This window comes from Dermochelys coriacea, chromosome 10 (genome assembly GCF_009764565.3).
Source record: "Dermochelys coriacea isolate rDerCor1 chromosome 10, rDerCor1.pri.v4, whole genome shotgun sequence".
Lineage (NCBI taxonomy): Eukaryota > Metazoa > Chordata > Testudines > Dermochelyidae > Dermochelys > Dermochelys coriacea.
This window is the reverse complement of record NC_050077.1, coordinates 49,595,419-49,615,710: the sequence shown is the minus strand read 5'-3', so window position 1 is coordinate 49,615,710 and position 20,292 is coordinate 49,595,419. Positions and strand designations below refer to the sequence as shown.

The following is a 20,292-nucleotide window of genomic DNA, read 5'->3' as shown; positions in this document are numbered from 1 at the left end:
TTGTGTTAATATGTGTAATACTTTTAGTATTTGAATTCTGCTTAAGAGGAGGCATTTCTCTAGGGATGTGTCTACATGGGGGGAAAAAAACCTGCAGCAGATCTGGGTCAGCTGACTAAGGCTCATGCGGTTTAGGCTCTGGTTCTGAAAAATTGCTGTGTAGACCTTTGGGCTGAGGCGGGAGTCTGAGCTTGAGGTCTGGGAACCAGTGAGAGTGGAGAGTCCCAGATGTCTACACAGCAAATTTTAGCCCCTCAGCCTGAGCCTGAGTCAGGGTGGCCAGGGCCAGTCATAGGTTTTTTATCCCTATGTAGATAGTGGCATTTGATTGAAAACTGAAACCCAGTTTTTGGGAGACTGAGAGCAATGTGTGGAATCATAGAATATCAGGGTTGGAAGAGACCTCAGGAGGTCATCTAGTCCAACCCATAGCTCAAAGCAGGACCAATCCCCAATTTTTGGCCCAGATCCCTAAACGGCCCCCTGAAGGATTAGATCACAACCCTGGGTTTAGCAGGCCAGAGCTCAAACCACTGAGCTAGCCCTCACCCAAGATTATGCCTATGTGCAGATGGTGGAAGATCGTACCTATGTAAACTCTAAAAATGTCAGACCTTAATTTAATAAATTTATCATCCCAGAAAGCAAGCCTGATCTTTGCAGGAATAACATTTGCACTTGTTTGGGGACTGGATGCCACAGGGCATTGCTAATGAGCTGTCAAGCCTTTTACCTGCAGGTCACCAATTTGAGTACAGCCCAGTTCACTAGTGATTAAAAATTGTTTCCTAATGGATCTTTGGTGGCTCTTCTGTGAAATTAGTTTGGCATGTCTCACTTCTAGCTCCTACATCACCAACTCAGCACCATGCTTCATACTCACTGGCAGATTCTGGAGGTGGGCCACAAACTGTGAGGGCCCTGTTTTCTGAACTAACCCTCCTACTATATCAGCACTGAGGAATCCCCTTATGGCAGTGTTTAGTGGAAGCCTGCCCTACTGCTGCCCTCTAAATAAATAATATACCAGAGCTCTCAGGCTTTCATCAACACTAAAGTTACACAATTTTTAAACGAGTTGCATAGTTTTATGCAAATTAGCTCATTAAATAATTTACATAAAATGTCATAAAGCTTCACAAGATTGATAGCTATTAATATAATACAAAAGTCTGCTGAAACACTACATGGTCTAATGGAATGAATACAGGTCTAGAGCCAGGAGATTCTAATTTCTAATCCTGACTGCCACTGATTTATAGTGTAGCCTCGAGCAAGTCAGTCAACATCTTCATTTCCTCATCTGTAGACTTACTTATTCCATACAGTTCTTTGCAAGGATAAATTAGTTAATATTTGCACAGAACTTTGATGATGTACATCAAAGGGTATGTGGCATTAGGATAAAGAGATACTGGTTGTTCCGGGAAAATTTCAGTAGTGAAGCATGGGGTGGGGGAAATAGTATTTTAGTTTTAGAGAGCAGATTTTTGTTTTTAAAATTGTTTTGTAAGTTAAAGCATTTTGATTTATACTTTTTATGTAAGCACACAGAGTTTTTCTTATGCCGCACAAGGTTGTTTTTTCTAGCAGAATACTATTTGACAGTTTCTGCATAACAATTGAGGCTTTTCTTTCAGAGATTCCTGAGAAAGATCTTCATTTTTCTTTTGTATAATCACTGGATAATTTCCTATATGTCCTAATTTCACCTCACTCTTGTTTGGGGAGCCTCAAGTGACAGAAAACAAACAATTGCTCTCCACCTGTCAATTACCTCAGTCAGAACTAGATTTTTCAGGTCAAAATTAAAATAAAATCAGCCAGGTTTAAAAAGCCTTTATTGTATAGTTAATGCTGGTCCACAAGCCTTAACTATGACAGAAATGTATGCCAAATTCATTGAAAGCAATGGGACTGTGTATGAATGAAGATATGCAATACACAGAGAAAATTGTTGTCAAATCTATTAACTGAGTATATGCAATAGCTGTTTGTCAAAAGTGTAAACTATTGTCTACGGGCCAAATAACCGGTAGATGCAAAGTACTTGAAACTCCCACTGACGCTGCTCACCCCCTTTCAAGATGTGCTACATTATAGAGTAATAGCCTGAAAATTTCTATTTTTGAAAATGGAATTACCCCCCCCCCATAAAGTTTTAGATGACTAAAATAACAGCGTTTGCAACTGTCTCACTAACTCACTCCAACCTTGTCATCTCACTTGTAGACCCTGAACTTTAATAGGATTGCTATATTATCAGGATGTGAAAATTTGTAAGAAATTTTGGTGAGGGCAAAGATAAACTTTATCCCTGTGGAAAACTGTTTAGGGGAGGATCTGATATTAGGACTTTTAACACTCCCACTCTTCTGCCAATATAACAGCCACTAGAAATACTACCTTCATAGAGAGATGCAGCAGACAGCAAGTTTCAAGGGGTTCAAAAAGTAGTCCCACCAATTTTGCCAGGACCAAGTTCAGATGCCAAGAAGGGTTGCAATCTTGTAAGTGTGAATACAATCTGACCAAACCCTTTAGGAACCTGGTGACTATGAGTAAGGCTACGATTTAGTAATGGGTATTTTTAGTAAAAGTCATGGACAGGTCACTGTCAATAAACAAAAATTCACAGCCTGTGATCTGTCCATGACTTATACTACGTACTCCTGACTAAATCTTGGCTGGGGAGTGGGGTGCTGCTCTGAGGGGTCTCGGGCCATCGGCACCAGCTGCTCCAGCCACCCCCGGGGCTGCCCACACCCCCTAGGACCAGCTGCACTGGCCACTGCCCGGGGCTGACCAAGCAGTGGCCGGTGTGGCTCGCACCAGGGCTGCCGAAGAGGAGTGCGTTGGAGACTGCCTACTACAACACCTGCACTTTCTCCTTGGTGTATCTTGGGCTTGGGGAACAAAAACAGTGCCTGTATGGCTGCTGCAGATGAAACTGGAATCATGCCAACAACTGTCACTGGCAGTAAGAAAGAACAAAGGGGAAGCAAGGGTTGGTTCTGCCCTCTTATACTAGCATGCAGTGACATATGGCAATGGAGGGTGCTTGAACAACCCTGATGGATACCACTGCAGGAAAAAAAATTCTCCTACAACTATGCATGAGGTGCGCACACACCTACAGTGGAATGGACATGTGCAAGCACTTAAAGAACACCACCCCTTTACAAATATATCAGCAGCTGGAGATCCAGTTTTCTCCAGCCAATGGACTGTCTTGAAATGTGTATTACAATCTAAAGAGCAAACAGAATGCAGGGAGAAGGTGGGGAGGGAGACGCCTTTCACTTTCATAATGAGGCGTGTGCCTGTTGAAATTAAATTCATGCAACTTGGTTAATATTTGCAAGGTTGAGTGAAAGAACGTAAAGAGCATATTCCTAATACTTTCCTCATGCATTGTTTCAGAGAGTTCTTTAAAATAAGTAGGAATCGTCTTTTGGCAATGTAAGTATAGACAAAACAGAAAACCCCAGAAAAGACTACAAGTTGAATGAAGATTTTTATTTTCAAAGGCAAAGTGAACACTGAAGTACTATTGTGAGAGTTTGTAAAAAGTACTTTAAAACTTTGCCCTAAATCAGTACATTTTGATAATTCCTGGAAAGTCTGTGCTTCGTAGAAAGATGCATCTCCTGGAAGGTTTTGGGAATTCTACTGCTTTGCACATCTTTGGTTTTAGTACCTGGCCTGGAAAGAATATATATTTCCTGTCTTTATTATAAAGCTAGAAACAGAAACTAAAAGAAAAAGTATTATGCTGATTTTTTTTAAAAAAACTGACGTTTTAAAAAAGTTCAGTTTTCCAAGATAGTACACTTTCAACAGTATGTCCTAATTTAAAAAAAATAAAAAGTCCATACAATTTTTAAAAGGGGAGTTCTGTATTTATCAGGTCTTTTGGGTGGGATCAAGAATTACCCAAAATATATTTGGACCCAATGATGGCTCTCCTCTCCTTTTCTTTCTGTGCAGATATCTTTCTGCTGCCTTAAGTTTCAGTTTTGTTGCTGATGCTTCTGGTAAACATGCTCTTGCAGATCCCAAGGGAAGTGCACATATAGACTGCTTTGTGAAGAGCTACAGTAAGTTACATAAATGACCAACAGAACAGTGAAACAGCTGCATTGCTAATCCCAATGTTCAAAAGTCATGCATCAGGCCCCACAAAAATCATGAGATTGGCTTAAAGACATGAGATTTGAAGAAATATTAAACCTGGGGAGTTTACTTGCCTTCTGATATTTGAATCTCTAGGATACACTAAAGTCATGTTTTCAATCTTTTCTCCAAACCTTGAGAACTAGAATCTTAATTTATTTTAAAATAATCCTGAGATTCTCATCTAATCAAATGCCCCCAGGAGCAGGGACTTCAAAAATATTGCAAGACTCACAATACAACTGTTAGAGTTGGCAACAATGATTTTTATTAACAAAGTGCTGTCACAGGCACAAACAAACCAACCCCTCTTTTCTTTAATCTTTCTGTTCTAGTACTAGAGGTTATTTGTAGCCATAGTATGTATGAAAGTTTCAGGCAGAAATGTGATTTTCAAATTGGTGGTGCATCCCCTTTAGATTGTTGGGTGTTTTTTTGGGGGGATTATTAAGCTCAAAAGCATAACTTTTGAGGGTTGTGTCCCCCCAGCCCCTGTGATGCAGCTTGGGGGCTGGGAGAGTGGGAAAGGGGATACAGACAGAGATAAGGGGGCTGAGGCTGGGGATGCAGCTGGGGGTGGGTCTGGGGCCCGGAGTGGGGCCCAGCCAGGGGCGGAGCCACAGCCAGGTGCAGCTCCGCCACCAGCCTTGCCCCCAAGTCCCGAGCTGCAGCACAGGTGAAGTATCGTCTATTACTTTTTTCCTGTGGTGTCCCCATTCAGCTGCAAACTGAAGGCCAGGGCTCCTTCTAATCTGCAATTTATTGACTAAGGAATGCTGGAACAATTTGTATAGTGCAGGTACTGAGAGCCATTGAACCAAACTGTAAACCCTATATATGATGGAAACCACTTAAAGACCGGGGTTGCAGCAGCACCCCAGCCCTCCCTAGTTCCAGCACCTAGGTAGTGACTATGGGTTCTTATCAGTGCTATTTTTCTCCTAGTTAAAAAAAGAACATGTACCGTTATGAAATGCTCAGGTACATTTTGGGATATTGAAATCAATATATGAAGTGCAAATCTCAGACAGAAAACTAAAAAATGTGAAGCAATAAAAAAAAGGAACCACAATTGACAAGTGGTTGTGTACTATATAGGATGGATTTACACTAGCACTAGATCAATGGAAAAACTGGGCTAGAGAAGGAGAAAATAAGCTTTGTCCAGCAGTGCTGCAACTGTTGATCTGTTGTCTGTTCTTAGAATATATCTTTGTATAGATTGTTTTACAAATTATAGCTAGCAACAATACATTGTAAAAACTCAGTTACATACCCCTGGATACCTGTTATTAATTGCCTTTAGAGAGTATTTATGGCCTTGTCTACAGTGAGAGAATTGCCTAAAATCATCACTGTAGAATGGGAATGCCAGTTGCTAGCAATTTTATCACTGTGTCATTTAGACCAGCTCTGAATAGGGTTAGAAAGTAGAATGGTTAAAAGCGTCAGCAGCAGGCTGCATTAGCCACATTGCTAGCAAGTGCTACCAAAGAAGGGTATACCGAATGCATCCGATGAAGTGATCTGTAGCTCACGAAAGCTTATGCTCAAATAAATTTGTTAGTCTCTAAGGGCCACATGTACTCCTTTTCTTTTTGCGAATACAGACTAACATGGCTGCTACTCTGAAACCTGTCAAAGAAGGGTGTCTCATTCCTGTAGAATTCACTGAAATACATGCCTGTATCTAAATGTATAAACACATGTATTATTTATAAGGATCCATTACAGTGCTTGAAACTAATGGAAATACAAAACAAAAGCCTAAATTCTTAAATAAACCAGTGTAAATCCTGAATAATTCCATTAATTTCAAGTTTTAAACTGGTAACAATAGATATGAATCTGTCCCAAGGTTCCTGTCCTGAAGAACACTCAGTCAATAGATAAATATGTAAAGTATAATGAATACAGATAGCAGTCTGCAATGATAATGATAACAGATAGCAATGAATACAGATACAGAGAAGTTGTATGTGGACATTGGTGCACATGTATTTCATTGAAGAGACAGGCTTTTAGGAGTGATTTGAAGAAGAGATCAAAACAATGATGTTTAGCAGACTGAACTGAGAACGGAGTTGTAACACCAACTCTAACACGAACTACCTGTGGCCTTTTGCAAGTCACAACCTCTCTGTCTCAGTTTACTCACTTGTAAAATGGAAATAACCACCTGCTCCCCAGTGGTCTTATGAGACAGTCAATTTTTTTTTAACATAGAGTCTTACCTCTTCAGAGTGCTATACAAAGTTTTAAATATTCTCAAAGTGCTCAGTGTGCAGTGACAATGAAGTAGTTTGTGCAGTACATTAGAGGAAGACCAAACCATTTTGTGCATTAGCGGTAGGATCCTCCAATTGGCTTGCAGAATGCTCTCTGGGGCCACTCAAGTGCTTCATAGAGTACCACTGTTTAAGCAGGAACCATTAAACTGTTTCTTAGATGCTACATTGTAAAAAAAATTAGTTCTCTGTGCAATGCAGTTGGCAAACTCTTTGTCTTGTAGTTTTCTGTGATTCAAATATTCATGCGGTATGAAAAATTAATTTCATTGTTATCTGCATACCTTGTAACACAAGACATCCATCATGGTATTTTGTCTCATCCAATATGTGGAAATGAACAAAACTAAAAGGACTGTGAAAACCCCTGTTATCTTGAGATGAATACGGCCTTTATCAGCCTGCAATCACATTTATACTGAGTAAATACAAGCATAACTTCCAGCACTTATGAATGTTTTATAATGTGCTCACCATGAAAGACAGCAATGAAAGCAATAAAGTATGGCCTTGTTAAATCTTAGGAAAGTTCCTATAAATATTAACATACAGCATGTATGCTATAACTATTTAATCAATTCTTAAAACCACAAACCTACTATAAAAAAAATAAAGGAAATCAATAATGTTTCCTCAATTCCATGGAGTTCAAGGCCTCTTAAAATAAGAGGCAATGCATTAATGGTCTGTACATTAGAAGTGGCATAAGCTGAAATGTTCTAGCAAAAGAACACTTTTTGGTTAGACTTCTTGTCATTACACTTGAAGTTAAATATTTGGAAACTATTTTAAAAAAAGTAAAAGATCTTTTTACCTTAATTTTAGTTTAAAAAATTGAAGCCATACAAATTCAAAATCAAACATACTTATCGGTCAATTTCTGATAAAATTGCCTGGAAGCAGAATTAGGTGTTTGTACGTTCCTCTACCACGAAAAGTCCATTGTTAACAAATGAAACTAAAATTTCATATTAACGAAAGTAGGTGTGATCACTGTTACAATAGCAATGCCCTGTGTAACTCAGAAATTCAATCCAGCAACACACAGCTGTTCTGGGCTAAAATAGCAAGCCTGTAAATCCCACCATCACCCTCCTGGAAGTGCTGCACTTGCCACTATAGTCTATGGCATGCAGACTCTTGATTCATTGTTGATTAAAGCTCTGTTTCCTAAAGTTTGTCTGATTCTACTATGAATTAATATAGATTACTATAAGTGCTGATGGTATGAATGTCAATTCACAAGCGGTGACAACATGAGAAGGAGTTAGAAAATGTGGCAAAATAGCTTTTAAATAAACTTATGAAAAAAAGTTTTAATATAGAACAAGAAAATAATAAAATAAAGAATACTTGACTGTAAAGCCCACAGTTCCCCAGAAGCCACAGTAGCAGCAGCAGGAGCAATGAAGGAGGAGCCTGTGCCAGCAGGGCCTGCATGCATTTCTCTCCACCCCTCAAACCAAACCAGTGACCTTCTCCGAAGTGGCAGCAAGAGCAGTGTTCTGTGCCTGTGATATTTTTATGTTTGCAGTTTTGAAAATAAGGGTCTAAGGCAGGAGTGAGCAAACTTTTTGGCCCGAGGGCCAAATTAGGGTTGCAAAACTGTATGGAGGGCTGGGTAAGGAGGGCTGTGCCTCCCCAAACAGCCTGGTCCCCATCCCCATCTGACCCTCTCCCACTTCCCACCCCCTGACTGCCCTCCTCAGAACCCCTGACCCATCCAACCCCCCAGCCCCACCCCCCGCTCCTTGTCCCCTGACTGCCCGCTCCTGGGACACCGCTCCCTATCCAATCCCCCTGTCCTCTGACTGCCCTGATCCCTATCCACACCCCCACCACCTAACCACCCCTCCCCAGAACCCCATCCCCTCTCCAACCCACCCTGCTCCCTGACTGCCCCAACCCCTATCCATATCCCTGCCCCCTGACCGGCCCCCCGGGCCTCCCACACTTACCAACCCCGCCTGCTCCCTGACTGCCCCCGGGCCTCCCTGCCACGGCTCCTTTACCATGCCACTCAGAGCAGCAAGTCTGGGCCACGCTGCCTGGCTGGAGCCAGACGCACTGCCCTGCAGGAGCGCGCAACCCAGCCGCTCAGAGCACTGATGGCACAGCTGCGGGGGAGGGGAGGACAGCGGGGGAGGGACGGGTGCTAGCCTCCCCAGCCAGGAGCTCAGGGGCCAGGCAGGAAGGTCCCGCAGGCTGGATGTGGCCCGCGGGCCATAGTTTGCCCACCTCTGTTCTAAGGATTTGTATAAAAAGTTAATACTGTTGTACTGTGGTTCCAAAAACAAGTTTTTCCCCATTCCGAGCATTAGAGTCAGTTTGCCCTTTCTCCTTATTGTACTGATCAAAGGTGGCTTAGGAAGAATTTCTAATGATTTCCTTCCTAATCCTTCATATTTTGGGACATTCCTTCCCTTAGTTGACACAATTGCCTGTACTGGCTGAGCAGAAAGGCAAAAGAACTCTTTAGAGCCACACAATAATGCCACCCCAATAGAACAAGGGTATGTCTACACTATAATAAAAGACCCTGACTCTTGAGGCTTGGGCTGTAAAATTGCAGCACAGATGTTTAGGCTTGGGCTGGAGCCCATGTTGGGGGAGGTCCCAGAGCCTGGACTCCAGTCTGAGCCTGAACGTCTACAGGGCAAGTTTATAGTCCTCAGGCCCCGTGAGCAGAGTAGGCTGACCCGGATCAGGGTCTTTTGTCGCCCTGTAGATGTGCCCCCCAAGAGGCTCATGGAACCTGAGTTGCTTCTGTGTCAGATTCTGCTCTTATGAACACTAATATATAACCCTGAGTAATTCTGTTGACCTCAGTGAAGTTATTCTATACAATTGTGACTGAAAGCAGATTCTGATCACAGGACTGTGTAAAGCAAGATTAATAGAATGGTCACTCCATCTCTATGCACCTAAGTATATGGGGAATGATCCAGCCAAGATGTGAAATATTCTTTAGTAATGGACCAATGAGTTAAAAAACATCATTTTCTCAATTTTTTGTGAATTGACTTCTCCTGGAGGGATATTCTGAACAAGGGGAGGCATGCTAGAGTCCAAGCAGGGCTTGGTCTCTCTCATAGAGAATACAGTAGTGTAATGAATAAGTTGTCCTGCTTTTATTAGAAGAAAACAAAGCAAACCTGACTATGTTGTTGCCTTCTTACTTCCCTAAGGGAAGCTACTGCTTGGACCTGGGTTTTGTCATTTTTATATCCAATTTTATTTGCTTTAATATTATGTTGTCTTGAACGATAACAGCCAAGGCATATAATCTACAAACATTTTTCTGCAACATGATTCTATTTACATTAAATATCCAATGAGATAGAACATTTAAGCAATGAACAACAAAATCTGCAGTTAAGTCTCCTTTTATAGCAGACCAATCAACTAAGCCTTTTTCGGATATTGTTAAAATGCCACATACACGCCAAACATTACAAATAGCTCCAATAACGTTTCAGCATTACTTTTGTAAATGCTGTTACGGAAAGAGGTTTGATGGTTATACATTGAGCCCTACTAAATTCATGGTCCATTTTGGTCAATTTCGCAGCCATAGGATTTTAAAAATCATAAATTTCATTATTTCAGCTATTTAATTCTGAAATTTCACGGTGTTGTAATTGTAGGGTTCCTGACCCAAAAAGGAGTTGTGGGGGGGTCGCAAAGTTATTGTAGGGTGGGTTGCAGTATGGCTAACCTTACTTCTGCACTGCTTCTGGTGGTGGTGCTGCCTTCAGAGCTGGGCAGCTGGCGAGTGGTGGCAGGTGGCCAGGAGCCCAGCGCTGAAGGCAGAGCTGGGCAGCTGGCGAGTGGTGGCAGGTGGCCAGGAGCCCAGCGCTGAAGGCAGAGCTGGGCAGCTGGCGAGTGGTGGCAGGTGGCCAGGAGCCCAGCGCTGAAGGCAGAGCTGCCGCCAGCAGCAGTGCAGAAGTAAGGATGGCATAGTATGGCATTGTCACCCTTACTTCTGCGCTGCTGCCTGCAGAGCTGGTCCCTCAGTCAGCTCTCTAGCCTCCCAGCTCTGAAGGCAACAATTCAGAAGTAAGGGTGGCATGGTATGATATTGCCACCTTTACTTCTGTGCTGCTGCTGGCAGGCTGCTGCCTTCAGAGCTGGGCACTTGGCCAACAGCCACCACTCTCTGGCCGGCAACGCAGAAGTAAGGGTGGCAATACCACAACCCCTCTGCAACTCCCTTTTGGGTCAGGACTCCCAATTTGAGAAATGCTGGTCTCCCCCATGAAATCTGTAGAGTGTGGTAAATGCTCCTAAAGATCGGGATGGATATCTGCTTTTCCCTTATGGAAGATCCTACTGCATACCCAGTGATAGTTACTTTACAAATACCAATAGATATATTTAGTTAGACAAATAAGACAGCAAGATCCTTGCCCCAAATACTCCTGAGGGCATTCTGCACCAAAAAAATAAAAATTCTGCACACAATATTTCAAAATTCTGCAAAATTCTTCAAATTCTATTTGTCAAATAAATGTGTAGGCTCCAACATGGCATCGGGGAGCACAGGCCACTGACTACTGGGGCAAGGCACCTCTTTTCTTTCACCAGATTTAGCATTGCCCCCTCTGGTGATGGCAGGCCTAGGGTAATCAGCCCCACTCAGACAGGGTTTGCCTTCCCCCTTCTGTGCTCCGTTGATCATATTTTCAGGGTATTTTAAGGGTCGGCCTTAGAGATGATTCTCCACCAAACAAAAGGAAACAGTCAAACAAAAACCCGGGGGGTAACTTTCATTGCTCCCCTCACTAGAGCAAGGTGTCATCTGGTTGGTTACCGTGGGGTGTCAGTCCTTCCCCTAGCAGGCACTCAGGTTTGGCTACTTCCCCTATGGGAAAGGGCACAGACTCTCACCCAGGAACAACCCATTTCCCTGTTGCCACTAGCCTGGAAGCAGCTTGTCCCTCTCTTGCTCTCCTCCTGTGATCTCCCCAGAAGAGGGGTTTTTAAAGGCCTCAAGCAGTCTTTAATTGGATTCAGGTGTCTATAATTGACCTGAGGTAACTCCTTCTCAGCTTGTAGGAAAAAGGGCCCTTAACTTTCTAAGACTAATATATCAGCCTTCCAGGATCTTCCTGCAGCCGTCCAGCCTGACTTTGTCACACTGCACAGAGGTGGGAAATCACTGTACAGCTCCCCTCCGGGTCATGGACTCAGTGAGACTGCACCCAATCCTGACACAGCACAAGGAGTGGGTCTGTTCCAGAAACAACCCAGGGCCCTGCCCCTCTGTGCCAGGTGCACTAGGTGTGGGCAGACAGGCTCAGTAAGACAGGGACTTAGTGTGGAGGGATCCAGGTGTGGGTAAGATGGTTCTGTGTGGGGCAATCTGGGTGCAGATCCAGCTGCTGTGGGTGGTGTGTGTGTGTGTGTGTGGGAAGATCTGGATGCACAAGGGCTTTGTTAGGGGGTTCTGGGTGCAACTGTAATAGGACTTTGCAAGGGGGTCCAGGTGAAGGTGTTTGGGGCTCAGCAGCGGGGTTTGGATGTGGGGGGTTAGAGCTCGGCAGAGGGATCTGGGAGTGGGGGGCTCAGAGGGAAGGTCCAGATGCTGGGGGACTGGGGCTCAGTCAGGTGTGGATCCAGATGCAGCTGATTGAGGATTGGTAGGGTGGGGATCCAGATAGCTCATCGGGGTGGTGCAGGGAGAGTGGGGCTTGTCAAGGGGGGTTCTGGTGTGTGTGTGTGGGGGGGGTGAGGCTCAGTGATATGAGGGGGTCAGGGTATGAGGGGGTTGGGTGGACAATGGAGCAGCTCCCTGTACAGAGATCCCTCCCCTGCAGCTGAGGAGTAATGGATGCAAGAAGTGCAGCTTGGAGTGGGAGGGGGAGAAGGGGAAGAGTTTGCAGAGCTTCCTACAGGTGGGGGAGAAATCTGGGAGTGGGTCTAACACAGCCCCAGCCTTGTCCTTCCCAACACAGCTGGGATTAGCAGCTGAGCCCGGCACAGGGTAGGAGCTACCAGCCAGGCCTTCCCCAGTGCCACCCACTGCCACACAGTGATTTACCACTCTGCCGGCTGTCCTGGGCACGTGAAACATTACTGCTGGGGACGGTTGCATGACCGCTGTTGGGGTTTCCCTTTGCTTCCCTGTTAGAAAGTTATTTTTCTGCAGGGAAGCAAAGAATTCTGCAGGGGTCACAAATTCTGCGCATACACAGTGGCGCAGAATTCCCCCAGGAGTATACCCAAAGACTAACAAATTTATTGCAAGAGATGGAGTAATGTGAAAACTTGATAACCTTGGTGGTGATTTGGAATAAAAGGTTGATAAGCTGCACAGGGCATAGCAGGTAATGGCAATTTAGATACTGAATGGAGAATAGCCAGCTGAGCTGACTTTCTGAAGTTAAGACACCCATAGCTGCATGTACCAAATCCCTAGTGTTAGAAATTCAGTGGGGCAGAAAAAAAAAGGGGGGGGGGGGTGAAGAGGAGAATTATTCTGGATTTGATATATTGCATTTCTAGCATTGTATCCAAGGGCTACTGCTATTTTATTGAGTATTCAATAACCGCTAGTGCCATATATATCCCTGATTTGCCATCAGAAGTTCCTTTCCTTCTATCGGTTGGTGGTGTCCCTCATTAGGAACAAAAATTTACAGAGTGTAGATATCAGATTTTATAGAACCCACTGTGCTGTTTTAAGATTCTCCATTTATTCTAATCCATCTGAAAGAACATCGTTCTAGATTATTACTTCTGTATCAGAGATGGAAATATGCATAAGGCAAAGTCAGAGTTAAAAAGGATGTTAATAACACCGACCTTACAATATATTTCTGTTTGCTCTAACTCTAGTTATCTGAGAAATATATTACTGCTTGTATGTTACAGAAAGTGAGAAAAATTGGAAAGCTATAGATTCCATGAATAAAAAGAAATTGTTCCGAACACATGAAACAATCCAGCCCTAATTAGAAACAGCTGGAGACAGTTCTCTTTTTAGTGATATTTGGATCAATAATCAAATGCTGACGGTTGCACAATTGCAGACACCAAATATATGTAAATATCAATACCATTCACATGCTCTAGGTTAATTTTTGTACCAAATGATGACATGAAAAATAATGTACAATATTACCAGTTAAGAAAAATCTTTACATCATATCAGTGGTACATAGGATAATTTTTAGATAAGGATTACCTCTTATTCTACTCGATTGACATATCATTTCAACATTAGAAAAAATCATTTTCACACAGATCATTGATAATGCCTAACAGTTCAAAAATTAGAGTGAGCCTTCATATGTTCCTTGCATAAATATAAATTCACTCAGTCCAATCCTTAAAGTTATGCATGTCCAAAGTTGTATTAATAACCTGATAGGTTCTGAAACTAAATGTTTATTTGCCCAAATATTTTTTACCAAAGCATGCCAGTTGGAAGACTATTTTTGTACTTTTCACCATTTTACATAAAGTTACCTCAAGAAAAAAAAAGACTGCTTTGCAAAAAGATCAAATTATTGACTAAATTATTGGGCTCTGGAAAGATTATTATACATAACAGACACTCAGCACATTTAATTCAGAATGTTTGGAAATCAAGAGTACTAATTTGTTAATATTGCATGGGAAAAAATAGTGACATGCCATCACCCGAGAATGGAATCTTCTATACACTTACTTCAAATTCACAAACTTTTAAGTATTTTAGTATGTATGTATAGGGGCATCATCTTACACTATTAAGGGACTGGACATGCTATTCTGTAATAGGTCTTTTTGTTCTCTAAATTTCTAAGGTTTATCTTGTTTTCAGCAGAACTGGCAGAACTATCCTGTTCTTGGGCTTAATCCCACTGAGCTGTGATTTGTGCACCCATCCTGCTCATTTTGGATTCAGTTGTTACATTTAATTTCACTCATGAGATGACATTTTGAACATTAAGATGCATCCTCAAAGACATACGAATCTATGAAAATATACAGAACTGATTTAGCAAATTTCTGCTGTGCACTCTTTCCTCACTCTGATCTGAGGTATGTCCTCCTAAACCAGGAGTGGGCAAACTTTTTGGCCCGAGGGCCACATTGGGGTTGTGAAACGGTATGAAGGGCGGGGTAGGGAAGGCTGTGCCCCCCAAACAGCCTGGCCCCAGCCCCCATCCGCCCCCTCGCACTTCCTGCCCCCTGACTGACCCCCTCTGAATCCCCACCACCCCATCCAACCGCCCCCCTGTCTCCTGACTGCCCCCTGGGACCTCCTGCCCGTTATCCAACCCCTCCTCCCCCAGCTCCTTTACCCTGCTGCTCAGAGTGGCAGGACAGGCTTATTGGAAAGCCTGGAAGGTGGGCGGGTGCAAGCCTTGTTGCCCGCGCAGCAGCATACCTCCAGAGGAGGGGAGACAGCGGGGGAGGGGCCATTCTCTGAAAACCAGCAATTATTTCAGGAACATTTATTGTGCCCAAAATCATTTGGTAAATCACAATCCTGTTCGCCTCAAACCTCTGCCACAACAATCCCCGCAGTTGATTTGCCAATGCCAAACTGGTTAGCCATGGACATGTAGCAGTCTAGGGTAGCCAACTTCCAAATGGCAATAGGAACAAGCTTCTGGATTGGCCTGGTCACCATCATGAGAGTGTGTCTAGACTCTGGTGGATAGGGGCAAGCTGGTGCACAGGTCACCAAGAAAGCCTGCTTCTTCTTGCCAAAGTTCTGGACCCACTGCTGGTCATCTCTAATCCACATGATGATGTGATCCCATCAGTCTATTTGTATTCCTGCTTCATTGTACAGGGGGGAAATCGGCGGCTATGGTAACAACAAGCATGAGCAGCATCAGCTGACTCGCAGCGGGCATGTTAGTATGCCTTCAGCAGTTCAAAAACTGCTAATGAAATGTTCACCAGCATCTTGCTGTGGATCAGCATCCTCTTGTGTCCCAAAATAGGGCAGAGTATTAGGTAGAGAAGTTCTTCTACTTGGGCAGGTTCCATATTGGCTCTGGCTGCGGATAGTGTGCAGACACAAAATGGCTCAGCTGGATGTGTTCGCAGATTAAGCCCACCCAACACACTTCTGGTCAACTCCCACAGGGCTGACAGACAGTTCTCCCACAACCCACTATGGAGAAAGCCTGAGGGCTTCAGCTGGCGAGGTTGCTAGGAACCCTTCGGTATGATAGTACATGCCCATAGAAGCTGAAGTTGTGACATGGGTCTGGGTAGCGCAATATGGATGTGCCAGCACAGTTGTGAAGCCTGAATTTCCATTGAAGCATGGACACTCAAACACAGGGTTGGAAAAATGAGTCCACAAGCCTGGGTCCCACTAAACCTGGGCTCAGTGTGCTGGGCAGACATAGCCTTAGATGTTAACTAGAACAGCAGCAAATTCCAAGCAACATGTATAAAAGAGGAAGAACATACTAACAAGGCAAGTTGTTCCTTTTTCTCGCTTCTTGCAAAAGGGCACACCTAGAAACTGAAACAGCTTCAATGCTTATGACTTTCGGGTCTCCCCATGCAATGATCCCATGCTGCACTGACAAGAGGAAAAGTTTGTCAACCGTTTATATTAAGTGGCAGCTCTCAAAGCTTTTCTTCAGGTCTATTTCAGAAAGTCTGCATCAAGCAAATATAATTTTTCTTTAAACCTGGTAAAACTGGTAAGAAAAGTTCTAGCAATGGTTACAGAAATGATAAGAAACAACAAGCAGTGCATTTCTGAGCAATTACAGCCAGAACCTGGGTAGTGTTATAGAACTGTAGAGAATATCACCAATACCAATACCACCCAGAAAAATCCATGCAGGGAAGCTGATAATCTAAAAATCTAAAGAATTTCTGTGACGGATTTTCTGTTTGCTTTGTACTTTAATGGACACCATTGCTTACCTATTTAAATACTAAATAGCAAGTTAATTCCAATAATATTTGTACATACACACACACACTCTCTCAACTTTTCTGTTAGTGGGCTGAGTTTATACACTATTTACTAAACCTCATGATAATTGGAATAGCCAGCCCTATCATCATAGAATTTCAACACTGATGAAATGGTAAACACAACTTGTGCTCTTAACTTGAAAGATTTCACTAAATGTCTTTATTATCAGAATATGAAAAGTAATTTAATAGAACATTGTACAATTTTAGGAAATACACACATATCAGAGATTGATAAAATGTGATCATCTGCACTGAAGTAGTAAATCAACTGGCATGATCACAAATTAAACTGATTAACAATTATCTATTCATCCATCTGTAAAGTGCTCTAAGTATCTAGGTATTAACGTTAGTATTGACGTTATCACCATTAGGATGCCATTAAAACGAATGGGCAAAGATAAAATCTCAGTTGGTTCTATTGTTTCTATCTCATTATATATTCAAAAAGACATATTAAATTGTAAAAATACCCTTGACAATAAGAAAAATTCAAACTCAAATGATAACTTGCATTCTGGAGAAAACCACAGGAAATCCATAGATCGTCAAAATTTATCTATTTTTTCCTCAGATATTTCTATTAGCTCAGGTCATAATGCACGAGATAAAAAGTTGACAGACTATAGCCATGTAATAAAAGTGTAATAATTTTCCAGAAATGCATACTTGCTGTGCCTTACTGCTAGTATGAAATGCAGTATATGCATAAAAATGGAGTGGGAGGAGAGGGGGAGAAATCAGGCACAAGCCCTTACAGAATACGGTATCACTGACAACCAATCAGAAAGTTCTACTGTGCCTAAAGTTTCTGAAGTAATTTAATGATTTCAGGAAGATAACTAGCTCACTTCATTATGAAAAAGGCTGCACAAAATTGTTGAAAGTATCTTGGTTACAATGACGTTTGTGTTAAGGCAATGCTTGGCAGTTCTATTTTACTTCTCTTCCTCAACATCATTTTTAGAAACAACAGCTTCCTGTTCTCTCACTTTCCTTTTAATATTAGCAAACGTGCCAAACCAGAGGCATGTTTTATATAACTTCCTAAATGCCATTTCATAATTGGGAGAAGAAGGGAGTTAATATAACCTCTCTGATTTACAACTGGTGTCAGAAAACAGCAGAGACACTGTAGGCTGCAGTTCTGTTTTGTACGTCTGGATAACATGTTTCTATGACAACTGCATACACAACATTTTTTTTCCATAACACAGTCATTCTCATGCTTTATACAAAATCACTGCTGTTTGCTGTAGTGTTGGGGGAGAGAAAATACCTGAATCGATCAATGATTCTCTTAATTAGCAGCATCTGAAGTAAGGGTTGAACAGTTTTTTCCCTGGAAATGCATCCCTTGCCAATACCACACTATGTAATAGGAGGATGGGGAAGAATGAAATTCAGCTCGAAAAAGTAAAATCTAATCAATATCAAACACAAAATTCTTCTTTAAAAAATGAAAGTATACAAGGTTTAGTATTCCAGGTTTAATACAATGGGTATTAAAGAAGGATGAATGTATAAAAAACAAACAAAAAATGTATGTAATGTAAAAAAATGTATAAAAAACAAAAACCCAGGGCTTATGAGGCCTGGAGCTCTAACTATTCATATACCTGCTAGCTGATCACTAAAGAAGTCTATTGCGAGAGAAAAATGGGAAGCTTTTCTATGGAGCATCCTTGTCCTTATGAAGTTTCTAAATTGCCAATCTTGGAATTACACTAGTCTGATTCCTTGGGGGTGTGGTGAGGAGGGAGAGAAATATTAGGAATAGATGGCCATTCAAAGAAAATAAATAAAAGATCATTAATTTGGATCAAATGGTAGTTAAGCCTTCCTTCTAAAAGGAAAACCCACAAGATTCCTTTGCCTCTATCTCCTATTTCAGGATTGTAGTCTTCAACAGAGACCACCAATTGCTTTTAAGCACAGATTTTGTACCATTTCTACCTGACATGTCCTTATTGCTACAGAACACAATATTCTTCCTTAAAATCAGGAAGTTATGGAAATAATTTCTAAGTAAGGTTCATGATGATATCCCTTTTTAAAATGAATGTTTACAGGTTTGAGGAAGATGAAGGCTATCCGAAACAACTGTCATTTAACAATCTGGACTTCTTCAGTACGTAGAACTCTGACTCAAACCTATCCACACAATGTTCTGATGACACATTCATCCTTCCATAAGAACATAAGAATGGCCATACTAGGTCAGACCAAAGGTCCATCCAGCCCAGTATCCTGTCTACCGACAGTGGCCAATGACAGATGCCCCAGAAGGAGTGAATCTAACAGGTAATGATTCAGTGATCTCTCTCCTGCCATTCATCTCCACTCTCTGACAAACAGACGGTAGAGACACTATTCCGTAACCATCCTGGCTAATAGCCATTAATGGACTTAACCTCCATGAATTTATCTAGTTCTCTTTTAAATCCTTTTATAGTCCTAGCCTTCACAACCTCCTCAGGCAAGGAATTCCACAGGTTGACTGTGCGCTGTGTGAAGAAGAACTTCCTTTTGTTTTAAATCTGCTGCCCATTAATTTCATTTGGTGGCCCCTAGTTCTTATATTATGGGAACAAGTAAATAACTTTTCCTTATTCACTTTCACCACACTACTCATGATTTTATATACCTTTATCATATCCCCCCTTAGTCTCCTCTTTTCCAAGCTGAAAAGTCCTAGTCTCTTTAATCTCTCCTCATACGGGACCCGTTCCAAACCCCTAATCATTTTAGTTACCCTTCTCTGAACCTTTTCTAATGCCAGTATATCTTTTTTGAGATGAGACCACATCGGTATGCAGTATTCAAGATGTGGGCATACCATGGATTTATATAAGGGCAATAAGATATTCTCCGTCTTATTCTCTATCCCTTTTTTAATGATTCCTAATATCCTGTTTGCTTTTTTGACTGCCGCTGCACACTCCATGGACGTCTTCAGAGACTTCATGATGACTCCAAGATGACTCTTTCCTAATTAGTTGTAGCTAAATTAACCCCCATCATATTGTATGTATAGTTGGGGTTATTTTTTCCAATGTGGATTACTTTACATTTATCCACATTAAATTTCATTTGCCATTTTGTTGCCCAATCACTTAGTTTTGTGAGATCTTTTTGAAGTTCTTCACAGTCTGCTTTGGCCTTAATTATCTTGAGCAGTTTAGTATCGTCTGCAAACTTTGTCACCTGACTGCTTACCCCTTTCTCCAGATCATTTATGAATAAGTTGAATAGGATTGGTCCTGGGACTGACCCTTGGGGAACACCACTAGTTACCCCTCTCCATTCTGAAAATTTACCATTTTCCTGCCCTTTGTTCCCTGTCTTTTAACTAGTTCTCAATCTATGAAAGGATCTTCCCTCTTATCCCATGACAACTTAATATACATAAGCGCCTTCCAAATCCTTAATACTCACTAACTATATATTGTATTCTGGAATCTCTTCCCAAAATATTGGAAAGTATCACATTATTAAAAAGCCTGGGCAGGAAGGTGCAGCAGGCAAACTGCAGAGAATACACATTAAAAAACAAAACAAAACCAAAAAACTCGTGGGTTGTTTCCTCATTCATCCTTATCAAGTTTATGAAGTCTTGCTTAATGCACACAGTGCTAATTTATTACTTCTAATAAATAAATAAATAAATTACTTCTATAAAACCTCAGAAAATGTACAATCAAAAAGTCACTGAGACTATTAAACAGGGTGAGAATTGAAGACTGTTGTGGAATTTGTATTTATTCTGTTGTGCTGAATTGCAATTTCAGAGAGACACTCAAGACTAGCAGGTTTCAGAGTAGCAGCCGTGTTAGTCTGTATTCGCAAAAAGAAAAGGAGTACTTGTGGCACCTTAGAG

The 20,292-nt window shown here is 41.9% G+C and overlaps 1 protein-coding gene across 6 annotated transcripts in view; it reads right to left on the bottom strand.

The window, feature by feature from the left end:
• The window catches only part of PEAK1 (pseudopodium enriched atypical kinase 1), a 223,825-nt gene that overhangs the window by 89,812 nt on the left and 113,721 nt on the right, over positions 1-20,292 (bottom strand). The window lies entirely within an intron of this gene.